This window comes from Canis lupus, chromosome 3 (genome assembly GCF_048164855.1).
Source record: "Canis lupus baileyi chromosome 3, mCanLup2.hap1, whole genome shotgun sequence".
Lineage (NCBI taxonomy): Eukaryota > Metazoa > Chordata > Mammalia > Carnivora > Canidae > Canis > Canis lupus.
The window spans coordinates 39883289-39899002 of record NC_132840.1 but is presented as its reverse complement, the minus strand read 5'-3'; the positions used below and the strand labels follow the sequence as shown (position 1 = coordinate 39899002).

At 38.3% G+C, this 15714-nt stretch overlaps 1 long non-coding RNA gene across 2 annotated transcripts in view; it reads right to left on the bottom strand.

Moving 5' to 3' along the window:
* Positions 1-338: 338 nt before the first annotated feature.
* Positions 339-15714, bottom strand: part of LOC140630403 (uncharacterized) — a 41897-nt gene continuing 26521 nt past the window's right edge. For both annotated transcript variants that reach the window (XR_012028176.1, XR_012028178.1), the window contains one exon: positions 339-613. This is a non-coding gene — a long non-coding RNA (uncharacterized lncRNA). The remainder of the gene's footprint in view (positions 614-15714) is intronic.

The window sequence follows — 15714 nt, the reverse complement described above, 5'->3', positions numbered from 1 at the left end:
AAATATATTTATTAAGGTTGAGAAATAGAATACATATTTTTTAACACTTTACTATCTTGACTATGAATTTCAAATGAGTCATATAGTATATGGGCCTCTAGGTGTATCTTTGTCTTGAACCCACAAATATTTGGGGCTGGTTTAAATAGATTATGGTGTGATAGCCAACACTTGCTGGGCCACTGTGGCATATAGAGTGGGTGGATGAGCATGTGCATTACAATGTGGCACTACACTTCTAGAGTCTCCTGATCATGACTCTGAAACTCTTTGAAGAATCCTCCAGAAGCACAGTGCTTAGTTCACAGACAGGTGGTGGTGAGGGGAATGGGCTAAAGTTTCTGTTATCTTCAGGTTGCAGAGTGTTTATCCTTAGTTACGAGAAAATTTTTTTGTCCCCTCATGACTATTGCCCTTTGGTTGGTCAAGCAATTGTAGACAGAGTAATCATGCAAGCACATTTATAGGTTCATCATTGTTTAAAAGTCTAGGTTTGAGGAGCACCTGGGTGGCTCAATCCATTGAGCATCCAAATCTTGATCTCAGCTCAGCTCTTGATCTCAGGGTCGTGAGTTCAGATCCGAGCTGGGCTCCATGCTGGGTGTAGAGCCTACTAAAAAAAGAAAATATCAGGTTTGAGAAAGTTTGATTGGTATCTATACCAATTCACATTTTCAAAAAAAGTTTCAACACTATCTTTGTCAGTGAAAGAAGGCTCTCAGAATCTTTATGATTTTAACTGTTGCGTTTTTTTTTTTTCAACTAACATCTTTATGCATGGAGATGGAAGCATTTTCCTTTTTTAAAACATTTTATTTAAATTCAATTATTTAACATATAGCGTATTATTATTAGTTTTAGGGGTAGAGTTTAGTGATTCATCAGTTACATATAACATGTTGCACATTTTTAAACAGTTTTAAAAATAGTTTATATTTTTTATTACTTACTCGTGAAAGATAAAATTTCTTCTTTGTAGTAAGTAATAAGTATTTGAAGTGATTATTAGCTTAAGAACCTTGATCAAAGACTGCATGTAGTTATTTCAATCATAAAAAGATCTGGTAATGAAGATTTAGTTATAATGCAAATTCCAGTCTTGCATTATAATTTGTGAAGATAATTTTGAAAGTTTTCTCTAAATTCTAAATTTATAATCATTTATAATATTTTCAATTATTATTATTATTATTTTTTATATTTTCAATTTTTATATCATAACTATGTAATAATGGAAAGATGTTTTCTAAAACCAGTGCCATATTTCCATATACCAATCCCTTAAATCTCCTCTAATATATTCCAGTGTGCTTTATAAATAGTCAATTTCTAGTGTGCTATGACATTAAAAAAAAGTTGGAATCCATATTTTATCTGATAAATAATAACCTTGGCTGTGTTTTGAGGTCACAGATGAACTTTATAAAGTACTCAGCCAGTACTCAGTCCAACCATGAAATTCTGATTGAATAGGTCTGATGTGGGGTGGGAGTTAGAAACTCAGTGTTCTATTTGTTTTGGGAGTAGATCTGGATGTTAGAGTGGCCAGCAGAACTTAGAAAATGCAATGCTTGAGTTTCACTTCAGACCACTAGGCCAGAATATCTGGATCATGGGATCAGGACACCATAGTTTTTCAAGTGTTTGAGGTGCTATCCTGGCCTCTCCATGCATCTAACAAGCCTCATTGCTCAGCCTTCCAATAGAAGACTATAAAGTGAAGAATTGAATGACACTGGTTTAAGGCTTACAAAATACCGGCATTACATCTGATGACTTGGAACTTGGGTCACAAAATATGTAATGACATTGAAAGGCCTCTTTTAAGTGATGTTAGTTGCATAGTATGGTGGTCTAAAGAGTGTTTTTCAACCCTGGCTGTACATTAGAATCACCTAGGAAGCTTAAAAAAGGAAAAAAAAAAAAAAAAAAGAATTAAACAAGCATGAATGGGGCTTAGCCCAGATCAAATTAAATCAGAATTTCTAGGGATTGGGGTCATATTCTGCCTCACTTCTTTTTTTTAAAAAAAAACTTCTCAGATTATTTTAATGAATAGCCAAAATTGAGAACAATTTGTTTAAAGGAAGAATGTGGGATTTGATTTCCACTTACTTCCCTGCTTCCGTTTCTTGAGTCATGTTGGTCTACTCAGTGTCCAGTGTCTGTACCCATCCTTAACTCTGTGGTTTTCATCAACTTCATGATGACCTGTTCTGCCTTCTTTCATAAGCCATTTCAATTTTTTCTCACCCAGCTAACGACTTGCTTTGTCTGCAGAGCCTCCCTTTATCACCTTAACTTCCAATGACTGTTTCTTTTGTAATTTCCTCTAATTTTAACATGACACCTGTCAGTGACAGAAGGAACAATGCTGTACCCATCTTTGTGTTCCAGCACAAGCAATGTCTATTCACAGCAATATTTTAGGAAATACTTCCTGTTGCTGATGGAACTCAAACTCTTTATCTCTCCTGTGTTTCCATTTGAGGCATCTTTAGAGTGAAGGTGTGAGTCCAGACTATTGGAGAAGGATCCAATATTGGCAGAATTTTCCATTTTACCACCCTTCCATGCCATGGTGAGAAGATGTTAGATCAGGTGCAGCGCTCATTAGAATGACAAACAGCTTCAGTTAGATATTACTGTCCTGGTAAGGCTTAGAATAGACCATAGCTTGGAAATATACCTCTTCATCTTAGATCTCCTTTGGCATTTTCTAAACATATCTGGATGTTCTCTTACTTGGGATAGGAATCTTAACTCTATCCTGAATCTCACGTGAACCATTTTAATCTTCATCCATTAATTTATTCATAACTTATTTGTTAAGTATCTTGTGGGTCAAGCCCTGCATCAGGCCCTGTGAAACCTCCATAGGGCCTACAACTTTTGGGGCGGTGGGTGGGGATGGTTAAAGAGTAACAGGATAGCAATTCCTTACAAAGTTCCCCTCCCACTCATTCTGTTTTAAACTCATTTTAGCTTATTTTTATTTTATTTTATTTTTTAAAAGATTTTTATTTAATCATGACACACACACACACACATACACACACACACAGAGGCAGAGGCACAGGCAGAGGGAGAAGCAGGCTCCATTCAGGGAGCCTGACGTGGGACTTGATCCTAGGCCTCCAGGATCATGCCCGGGCTGCGAGCCCCCCCCCCCCCCCCCCCCCCCCCCCGCCCTGGACTGCCCTCATTTTAGTTTATTAGTGAAACACTGTAGCTAAATTATGCAGGCTAAGCACATTTAGAAAAATGAAACTTTTACCTGAAATAAAAAATGTAATCTTTGCAGATGTTTAGGAATGCAAGGTAAATAGATCCATATTCATGCAAACATAGAACTATAAATACAAGGCACAGGCATATCTGATATGTGTTGTTAACGCATATGCACATTCTTGTAACACATCCATTTCAACACTATTTAAATTCTCCTTAAAGATGCAACAGGTTGCCAATTCATGATAATTTCATTCCACTCTAAAACCTTACACAAGTTCCAAGTATAATTCGTTCATAATTTCCAGTGCTGATATTGAAGCCCCAAGTTAGGAATTGGGTATTGTGTAATTACAGGGTTTGGGTGTCTATACATACTGATAGTGGCTGAAAAAGGTCTTGGTTCGTTTTGTACATTTATAAATTATTTACTGTCCTGCTGGAGTTCTTGAATTTGCATTTGTATATTCAAGTAATATCTCATTTTATAAGCATTTGCTCATGGCTGAAAAATAATAGTCTAATGAAAACAAAACCTAGTAATTGGTCTTTGCTTTACAATGTTTCTGAGAAGTGAATCTCCTTTTAAAATTGTCATTTCTAATCTCTAGATCTTTTGGTGAACTAGCCCATTCATTTGAATTTTGAAAGTCGAGATTGGTTTTTTGTTTGTTTTGTTTTGTTTTGAAGATTCTGGGACTGTGACTTAGTCACTACATGTATAATTCCAAGAAAACTTTAAAAGGAATTTACATAGAGCTCTACTAGAAAAATAAGCAAAGTTGCAGCCAGCTTTGATGCTATCATCAGCTTGTATCAAGGATATCAGTAGTTTCTGCTTGCTCATTACCCTTTCTACCTTTGGGGAACCATTCTTCTTTTATGCTGTATTGTCCTGGTGGAAATGCCAACATGGTGCCCTGCCACCCTGAGCCAGAATATAAGGCAGCCTATACTAATCCAATCCCAATGTTACACCTAGGAGTTTGAATACTGAGTGGGATTATGAGGGGCTGAAAACTGGGGTTGAATCACTGTATAGAGACCACCCTAATGCTTGCGATCCCAAAAAGGCTATGATTACTGATGTTCCCAAAGGTTTTTTCTTAATGTTTTCCTTAGACTGGATGACTTTTCATATCCTTTCAATACATCCTTTTTTTCCAGGGGTGAAGTCTTATGTTACACTGAATTTGTCTGTGATCTTTATAGTCAAAGAACCCTAAAAAAACTTGGAATTTCTGAGATAATCATAGATTCATAGAGATTTTATATCTAGAATACACCCAAGAGATCGTTCAAGCCAACCATCTCATTTTACAGGTAAGGAAATAGAAGCCCAGAAAAGTTGGCTGGCTTATCCAAGGTTGTATAGATATTTGGTGGCAGAGCAGGAAATAGAATTGAATTTGGTAAGTTGAACCGGTGTACATTATTGGATTTAAATCCATAGATTTTAAAGATATAAGAAACTTATAGGAGAGCCTGGGTCCATTTATCCAATTTAGATACTGTATTATCACTATCTTATAGGTGAGCTGAGACTCCAAACATCTGCAACTTGGTTGGTTTTGAAGATATCAGATGCCCATTTAAAATTCAGATTTTCTTTGGGGGAACTATCTCTCCCAAATTCTCAGTCCATGTGGTTTTAGTAGGACTAATCCTACTTCTAAGGATAGATACATGAACCAGGTCTGGCTAATCAAAACACTTCATTTCTCTGGCCACAGTTATTGGTGATTGTATGACTAAAGTTATGTATGACATACAAGTCAAGGAGCATGATCCGTGAGGCTTTTGCTGCAACTATTGAGAAAGGCGAGTTCTCCTTTCAATGGTCTATAAACTAGTGTCACAACAAGAAAGAAACGATACGTTCAAATTAGATGATTCAAGGAAGACCTATTTACAAAGAGACTTTTGACAAGAGTACTATAAGATACTACAGTATCCTGAGGCTAGGAAGAGTGGAAGAGCTGTCTTCCTCAGGCAAAGGGATGATGGGTAGAAGTACTTACAAGTAATCAGACAGGAACAGTCGTGTAGAATAGATCACTTTGGTCATGGGATACAGACCATCCAACCTGACCTTTTAAGAAGGGGGGGGAAAAAAAAGAAGGGAGCCAGCTGAATGAATAACTTGCCCTCATTCTCTTTCCTCTCTCCTCCTGCCATGGCTTACTATTGGTCAAATTCAGCCCACACAATCTTTTGACATCAACGATACAAGACAGCCTTCCAGGGCACAGACCAGAGTGGATAAGGGTGGAGAATAGATATAAAAGGGCAAATTGGAAGATATCCAGTGTAACTAGAGAAACTAAGCTGAGAAGATGGATTTTTTCTCTTTTTTGAGGAAACTCCACACGTTTTTTTTTTCCTACCTCTTTTGAGGTATAATAAGCAACTTAAATTGTAAGATATTTAAAGTATACAATGTAAGGATTTGATATACATATACAGTGTGAAAGGATTCTTCCCTCCCTCTACTGAGTTCATTAACACATCCATCTCCTCACATATTTATCCGTTTTTTTCCTTTGGTGAGAACATTTAAGGTCTACTCTCTCAGCAAATTTTAATAACATAATTATGTAATACAGTGTTATCAGCTATAATCATCATGTTATACCTTAGATCCTCAGACCTTATTTTATAAGTGGAAGTTTGTACCCTTTTACCAAACTCCCTATTCCTCCCAACCATCTGCCGCTGGTAATCACTTTTCTACTCTTTGACTTTTATGAAGGATTCTATGAATTTGATTTTTTTTAAGAAAAAAATTCAACACATAAGCAATACTATAGTATTTATCTTTCTCTGTTGGGCTTACTTCATACCAGAGTGCTTTTTGCATTTACCATATCACAAATGACAAGATTTCCTTCTTCTTTTTTTTTTTTTTTGATTTTCTTCTTTTTAAAGGTTGGATAATATTCCTGTGTGTGTGTGTGTGTGTGTGCATGCGTGCATGTGTGTATGAAAATGGACTCTACCTTGATGTAGGAACTTCAAAGAGTTTTAGCCACTTTATTTTTTCCAACTGCATACTCCCTGGCCCTTTTTTTGGTTATCCATACATCAGTTTAGTATACCTCATGTTCCCCAACTCCAGGAGCAATTGTAGAGAATTGTAAGGCTTGAAACAGTCTCAGATAGCATCTAGTATAATCCTTGGATTTTATAGATAAGGAAACTGCAGTCCAGAGTGACACAGTAACTACATAAAATAGGTATTATCATTCCATTTTACAAATGAGGAAAGACAGAATCATAAAAGTTGAACAAATTGCCCTAAACCACACAGCCAGTTGGTGGTAGGGCTGGGATGAAACCCATATGTGTCTGCTTCAAGTGGTCTTTTAACTAAACCATTTCAGTTGAATCCCCGGGATGTCATTTCAACTCCTGACAAGAGTTGTGTTTTGTGTAGTGCAAAGATTCAGCCCACGAACCCCAAAATTAGGGGTGGCAAGAGTAAAGATGAGCAGTTCAGAAGTATTTACTTTCCTTCCTGTTAGAGACCTTCCTCTTCTTAGCAACTTTTGAATAGTCAGCCACGTAATGGCTGACATGAATTCCATGTTGTCACCTACGGTTCTCGCGTTCCAGCCGTCCTTTGAATATGTTTGATGGTATCCTTACTCCTTCATAAGTTTTTGTGGCTATATTAGATTGTTTATTTTAGGTCTCTTTGAAGTCACTTTGATTCTAGTTTAACAATTTTTCCAGAAAACTTTTTTGGAATTTGAAAATTCCAGTTTGAAATTACTATGCCTTTTGTGAACATAGCTCATCTCCTCTTTTGTTGTAATGATTTAATTAGTTCCCTATCTATAGCTTAGACTATGAACACCTTTATGGCAGGGTTTCTGTTTTCCATCTTTGCTTCCCCAGGATTAAGACAACACCTGCTCCCAAATGTGTGTCATAAATATTTATCAGTGTGAATAGACATAAAGGATACACTCAGTTGGAATCAGTCCGGTAAATATAATAAACTTAATAGTAGAGTACTCACTCTCAAGGGTTATGCACTGTTCGAACCTCCTTATTCTATAGATGAAGGAAGTGAGACTATAGCTAAAATGAACTGCTCAGAATCACAGAGCTATATTTTAGCAGAACTGGGATGAGAACTTAGCATGAATCCTTCCTTTATTGTAGGACTTTCTACAGCAACTGTGGTTTTCAAGCACTCTTTTAGCTATAAAAGTCATTGTCAAAATAAAATGGGATTCAGCCCACTACATCAGATTGTTAGAACTGCTTTGTTATTGTTGGTGTGTTGACAGGGACAGTAGGGGGAAGACAGAAGATTTGGTGCTTTGTCTGCTGCTCCCACCCACCCAATCCTCTACCTCTAGTCCCTAGAAGGGTTCCATGGAATACAGTTTGAAAAACGCTGTGGTACACTCTGCCCCCTTTCTTTTTGATTTAGCTCTATATATAGCTAAACAAATTCACAAAGGAACAAAACATAATCATAAATACATCCACTGCCCACAGCTCCTCATCTAAACAGGAGGTTTTGCCCACTTGGTAACCCCAGTGGGAATCAGAGGAGCAAGTGTCATTTTCAGCCCAGCAAGTACAAAATGTCCATTCTTGCACTTTGAGCAAAGGCAGCACAGCCAGGCGGGGCTCCCATGGCACATCTGCAGGGCTGTATCTCACAGGAAGTAGTGTAGCTCTTCAGAGATAAGTTTCACTGGGGAACAAAGAGGGATTTTGTTCACTGGCTCAAGAATGATGCATTGAACCTGGACTCCACTTTTCAATTCATGTAGCTGGAAACATGGCAAAAATGACCCAATGTACTCATTTTTTCTCCTTCCTAAGTGAGGCAGAGTGGCAACCCCCTCTTGTCTTCCAAAGAGACTTAGAGGTCACTGTCTCCCTTTTTCTATACCAATCATTTCCACTACCCCACCACGTTCCCTGAAATTAAGCTAGAACGTTTATAATTGTGCTTATTTCACACATCCCCCCCCCTTTGGGAACCTGAGTAGTTGAGCATATTGGCAGTAAGATGCTATAAACAGTAGAAACTATTGTCGAGAGGTTTCGAACCTAATAGTTCTAGCAAAGTATCACAGAGTCACAGTGCTAGAGCTTGTTCATTTTTGGAGAAACATGCTTCTGAATGAAAAGGGACAATCTTGGGTTTGATGTTCAGTTGCCATCAACTAGACCTTGAGGAGTTTTCTGACTTGTTTGTGCCTGACCTTCCTCATTTGCAAAATGAGGGTAACGATAACTCTGTTCCCATTTCAGAGATGGAAAACTGAATCCAGAGGGGTGGCATATTCTGTGGAATGTCCCCAGCAAGTTAGTGCCAAGAGTACATGGGCAAGGCTCATGATTGCACTCAGAGGCTGGCCTGCTGGTATAGCAAACACCCGACTCTCAGCTTTGTGTCTCCATCCTAGCTTCAGGGGCAGAGGGCTGACCACATCTGACTTTCCAGAAGTTGTACATTTCCTGTGAGATAATGAGGTGTGGTATGGAGGCAGGCAGGATTTATATGGCAGTTAAATGTAGTTTGGTATCAAAAATATGATTGCATTATTCACTGTGGCATAGCAAAGATCACCTCTGCCCCCTTGCTTTTGGCTGGATCAGCAGATATAGACCACGATTAAGGAAACACTGTCAAATATTTCTTTATAGTTTAATTTCCCTCTTACTCTCCACTGCTTGCAATGCCCTTGCCTTTGAGAAAAGTGATAGAATAAACATGGCCTTTTTTATTTTTTAAGTCAGTTTGTCCTTCCTGCTTTTAGGAATTGATTTAGGGATACTGGTTGGCTCTGGCAATGGAATGTGATCTTCAGTGTGTTGCGTGTGGGAATGGGATGCCTAAATAGGGACTGATAATCTCCATCCAAAGCAAACTCAGGGCCATTTGGCAGCTGAGAAAGTCCTGAGATGGGAAGACCACTGCCTCATGAAGCAGCCCATTTCATTTCTGAAATGCTGTCATTGTTGGGAACAAACACTTTCTAACAATCAGAGAAGTTCTGTGATGGGTTGGGTCAAATATGGATTATGAATTCTTAGACCCAGGAAGTGGCTAAACATAAACTGAATGTTACCCTTTCAGGGAACCTATCAAAGGTGTTCTCACCTGAAAATTAGGCAATCCTGGGTTTAAATATTAATTATGCCACTTTATACTCTAAACTCTGAGTCTCAGTTTTCTTATATGGAAAATGGGGCCAATAATGCTTTCCCACTGTGTTGTTCTGGGGATAAATTGTGATGATCTATATAAAATGCCTAGCATATGATAGGTCTTCAATCGATGTACTTTTATGCTTGCTTACTTCTTTAGAGACATAGGTATTGGATTTTTGGAAGAGTAAACATCTTTACCAATGGAAAGAATTTGTGATGGAAAATTTTAGGCACTGTAGGAAATGGGTGGGGAAATCATTTTCGGAATGGTAATATGAATGCCTTTGTGTGAGGTCAAGTTTCTATATTAGAGAATGGTTCATCTCTCTCTTTTTTTTTTAAAGATTTAATTTATTTATTCATGAGACACACACACACACACACAGAGAGAGAGAGAGAGAAAGAGAGAGATAGGCAGAGCCACAGGCAGAGGGAGAAGCAGGCTCTATACGGGCAACCTGACGTGGGACTGGATCCTGGGTCTCCAGGATCACACCCTGGACTAAAGGTGGCCCTAAACCGCTAAGCCACGGGGGCTGCCCCCTGAGAATAGTTCATCTCAATGCTCTAGGTCAATGAGGGGTTATGTGAAGCTCAGGAGAACATCAGTGGTCCAGAGAGTCAGAGTCTCTGTTGAGGGATTCGGGTATTTATATTAGCAGTGATACCATGGACATGGATTAGATTGAATTGGGAGAAGATGTGAAGTGGTGAGAAGCAAGGGTCCAGGATTTTGTGAACTTAGTAAAGTCTTATACTTTCAAGAGAGAACACCAATCTTTGGTGTTCTTGCAATATTAAATTTTATATTGACCTGTGTCTTCTCTACTCATCTGTGGGCTCCATGAAGGTGGGAACAGCGACCTATTTACCGTTGTACTTCTAGCCTTTATCACAGTGCTTGATCCAGAGGCGCTTGATTGTTGTTCAACTGCTCTGCAGGTTAAGAGAATGAATTGGAGTGTTGAACTGTCTGTGTTTGTAACCTACATCTTCTACTTACTATGTAACTGTGAATAGGTTAGTTATTTAACCTCTTCATGCCATGGTTTCCTCATCTATAAACGGGGGCTAATAATTGCAGCTATAGTGTTTGAGGACATAAGGTGATTAAATAATATGTGTAAAGCATCTAAAATAACCTGGAAAATAATGAGAGATTAATAAGATTAGTGCTAATGTTGCTATAATGATAAGCCTCAAAAAGGCAGAACAGTGACCAGAGGTTAGCAGCAACATGGGGTATATTTCAGCATAAGAGAAGAAATAATTTTCTAATGAGGGTGGGGCATATCTGAAGGCTGAATAGGCTACTTTAAAAACATGTGAGTTATAGTAATCAGAACAGAATGGTGGTGGCATAAGGCTAAACATATATAGAATACAATGCAGAGTCTAGATATAAACCCACATATATATGGTCAATTGATTTTTGATGAGGGTACCTGGCCATTAAATGGGGAAAGGACATTCTCTTTAATAAATGGTACAAACAACTGGATACCTATATGCAAAAGAATGAAGTTGGACCCTTATCTTATGTCACATACAAAATCAACTTGAAATGGCTCAAAGACTGAAATATGAGTCAAAACTATAAAACAATAAAAAGGAAACATATGGTTAATCTTTATGACTTTGGCTTTGGCAATACTTTCTTAGACATGACTCCATAATCATAAACAACATAAGAAAAGATAAAGAAGTTGGACCACATCAAAATCAAAAACTTTATTTCACCAAAGGACACTGTTGAAAGAGTAGAAAGACAGCATGTGAAAAATATTGGCAAATCATACGCCTGTTAAGTGTCTAGTATTCATAATATATATAGAATTCTTACAACTAGACATTTATATAGGAAGGTATACAAATGGTCACAGTAAGCACATGGAAAGATGCTCAATGTCATTAGTTATTAGAGAAATGTAATCAAAAGCATAATGAATTACCGTGGCTCTAATTAAAAACAACAGAAAGTAACAGGTTTTGACCAAGATGTGAAGAAGTTGGAACCTTCATATATTTCTGGTGGGAATGTAAAATGGTGCAGCCACTATGGAAAAAAGTTTGGTGTCTCCTTAACAAGTTAAACAGAATTGCCATATGAACCAGAATTCCCACTCCTATGTATATATCTCAGATAATTGAAAATAGGTGTTCGAAAAACATCTGTAAGAATATTCACAGCAACACTATTCATAATAGCCCCAAAGTAGAAATAACACAAATAGCCGTCAACTGACAGATAAATAAGATGTGGAAAATCTCTACTTTGGAATCCAGTTCAGCTATAAAAAGGAATGAAGTATCGATACATGCTAGCTCACAGATTAACCCTGAAACCATAAAAGGAGCCAGACACAAAGACCACATATTGTATAATTTCATTTATATGAATTATCCAGAAAAGGCAGATCATAAAGACAGGAAGCTGATTAGTGGCTGTGGGGAAGGGAACATGGAGAGTGACTGCTAATTGGGTATGAGTTTTCCTTGTGGGGAGATAAAAATTTCCTGCAACTAGACTGTTATAATGGTTGTACAACCTTGTGAATGTACTAAATGCCATTGAACTGTATGTTTTAAAATGGTTAAGATGGTAAATTTTATGTTATGTGTATTTTACTACAGTAAAAAAGCGGGGGGGAAGTAGTGAGATTCTTTTTTGTAGCAGATGTTTGAACAGAGAAAAACCATTCACTAGGGATGATGCCCAGGGAACTTCATAGGGTGAGGAAGGCTGGGCAAGATGACCGCAAAGAAGTCAGTGACTTGTAAGTGGTCCTTGACAAGAGCGGTCCTTGTTGGGAGGCTGGGGTGCTACTTCCAGGCTCTGTGACCCTAGGCACTACTTAACCCTTTCTGAGTCTCATCTGTAATGTGAGGACAATAATTGCTGGTTGCTGGAAGGATATATAGTGAATGCACAATGCCTGACACATGTTAAGTGCTCCATAAGGCCAATCCCTTTACTGGTTTTGGGATTTTATAATTCCTTAATAATCAAAAATACATTTTCAAGATAATCAAGAAGTGTTTGGACTGCTGTGGAAGATCCACAGGAATAAAAAAAAATGTGAAGGCAGATCCCTCCTTTCCTATCCCCTCTCTAAGAAAACCACTGCCACCAGACCACTTCCTTGGCCTTGAAGGGTTTTGTTCCTCATCTCTGTCTTAGCTCTATTTTCTTCAGTATCCATCTCTGAATAGGAAGAAAAACTGAACCAAGCCCCTGTCAAGCCTATGAGAATACCTTCTTAGTTCTTTCCTAATATTTCCTGGAAAATATTTCTACGCTTTGTGGGTCCCAGCCCTCCCTGTATTTTGGCTCCATAGTTTCTGTAGTATTTCAGTTTGTTGGGATTCTGACTGTAAATGGTCAGTCACCTTCTACTTACTTTTCTCTAAGTAATTACATCCAGAAGGATTTCCAAGGCTGAGGTCAGCACTTCCACAGGCCTGTGGCATTTTCAAAGCTCACACTCATGGATTTGCCAGAAGGCTACAATGGAAATTCAAAACACAGGCATTTCCTGACCTCTGAATATCTAATTTACGAAGGTCAACACTCCAGGAAGCCTGGGGTTCCATGCCAGGCAGGGAGCTGTGGCAGATTCCCCCTTGTGGGCCCTAGAGAGGGAGGAGGAGTTTCAACTCACCCATCTTGCCTCCTTACAATGGATGCAGTGGCTGGGGGATCAGGGAAGGGGTTGGGACTTGGGGTAAGAGGTGTGTCCTTGAGAACTCTATGTCTTCACAGATCAGGTGTGTCATGATCATATATTCCAGAGTCTGGAATCGGAATCAGAACTGGATTAGAAATCTGGCTCTACTTCAGTTTCTTTCTCTATTAAGTGGAAGATAAATTATCTTGAGGGTTCATAGCAAAGATTAAATAATATAAAATATGTAGCACAGTACCAATAACAGCTGACATTTATTGAGCACTTACTACATGCCTAGAACTGTTCTATGTCTTGAAGTAATAACTTATTTAGTCACAACTACACTAAGACTACAGGCATATCTTGGAGATCTTATGGGTTCAGTTCCAGGCTACTGCAATAAAGTGAATGCACCAATGAAGCAAGCCACATGATTTTTTTTTTGTTCCTCAATGTATATAAAACTTATGGTTACCCTGCAGTGTGGTCTAATAAGTGTGCAAGAGCATCAGGTCTAAAAAAAGTACATACCTTAATTCAAAAATATTGCTAAAAATGTTAATCATCAGAGTTTTCAGTGAGTCACTGGTCACAGATCACCATAACACATTATGATTATAATGAAAAAATTGAAATATTGAGGGAATTACCAAAATATGACACAGAGACACAAAGTGAGCAAATGCTGTTGGAGAAATGGCACCACAGACATGCTTGAGGGCAGCCACAAACCCTCAATTCATTGAAAAAAACCCCCAATATTTGTGAAGCACAATGAAGTGGGATATTTACCCATACTGTGCCTGTACTGTTTCTTTTTTTTTAATTTTTTAAAATTTATGATAGAGAGAGAGAGAGAGAGAGAGAGAGAGAGAAGCAGGCTCCATGCACCGGGAGCCCGACGTGGGATTCGATCCCGGGTCTCCAGGATCGTGCCCTGGGCCAAAGGCAGGTGCTAAACTGCTGTGCCACCCAGGGATCCCAGCCTGTACTGTTTCAATTTCCATTTTATATATGTGGAAATGGAGGCACAGAATAAAAGAAGTACCTTGTCCAGTGTTCAGATCTAGTAGGTGTTTGGAGTCAAACCTAGGTAATCTGGTCCTAGTGTCTATGCTATTAAATATTAAGCTATATTGTCTCTCAGATACTATTTTCTTCATACAGAGGCTGAATTCCTGCAATTATATGGCTTTCAAAATAGTTATGAGAGAGAGAGAGAGAGAGAGAAGGAGAGAGAGAGAGAGATGAAATCTGTTTATTTTTTTTAAAGATTTGATTTATTTATTCATGAGGGAGAGAAAGAGGCAGAGACACAGGTGGAGAGAGAAGCAGGCTCCCCATGGGGAGCCTGATGCCCCAGGACCCTGGAATCAAGACCCGAGCCAAAGGCAGACAGACACTCAACCATTGAGTCACTCAGGTGCCCCTGAAATGTGTTTCTAAGTCCTAGGATCTTGCCTTAGGGCTAAAGCACTGCTGCTGTACATCACCATCATGGCTTGAATTGGTCTTTGAGGGTCCTATTGGGAATCCAGTTTTTGTTCACAATATTGTCGCTGTGGAAAAATATATTCAGCATTCTAGAGGATAGATTTACACGAGGATGTTTTTCACTAGTACTTATAGTAGGGGAGGAGGTATAGTAGTAATTTCTCTCATTCTTAAAGAAGGTCGAAGTGCTTGACATCTCTTTTTGTATTCTTAAAATGTTGGAGATGGAGAGGAGAATTGGAATATTGGTTGGGTTTTCTTTTTTGAAAGCAGAAAACAATGTAATTAGTGGGAAATTTACCCGTAATCTTGATCTTCAAAATCTTCCGCCCTTTCATTCCATTAAGATTGCCTTTTTTTTTAAAGGAAGGAAAAAAATGCATAAATAGCTAGGCTACTAAATTCTCTTTAATGACTGAAGCTAATAAGAAATGGCTCTGGTATTTCATCCAGCCTCTCAAATAATGGCTCTGTTGTTTTGATCTCAGAAGTGTAAGGGAAGCTTTAATTTCAGAGATGGGCGTCCCTGTCTGAAGCACCTGAGAGACTGCATTATATATTTGAAAACCATTTTACAATGTCCCTTCCCAGAGTGTGAGGCCATTGATGCTTTGATGTGGTTAAGTAATTTCATACAATCATGTAATAGATTAAATTAGATTTCAGCTTCCTTGACATTTCTGAAGAATGCACACGAAATGAGTGCGTCCATAATCTTGCAGCATTTCCCATTTTTCTGCTTTTATTTTTCCACAGTAAAGTGCTGGTAGAGAAAGCAGCAGAGTCCCTTCCCTTAATCTTGAGTAGAAGTGGAAGAGAAATTGCTGAATTTTGTTCTGACATATCCATGCCTGAGTGGGAGAAGAAATGATGGGAGAAGGCAGAGGGAGATATTTTTTTCTAACATATAGAGGAAGACGTTGCTTTATTTCTCATAAAATAAATGATATATATTAGTGGTGGTGGTGGTGGTGGGGAGAACAAAGATTTTGCAAGAGATTTATAAATAGCCAGATCTGAGTTTTAATCTTTATTGTACAATTTCCTCGTTTTTTTAACTTAATCTTCCTGAGTCTGTTCTCTAATTGTGAAATTGGAATCACAATATTATAGCTGAACCCATAGTGTGGGGTTAAAT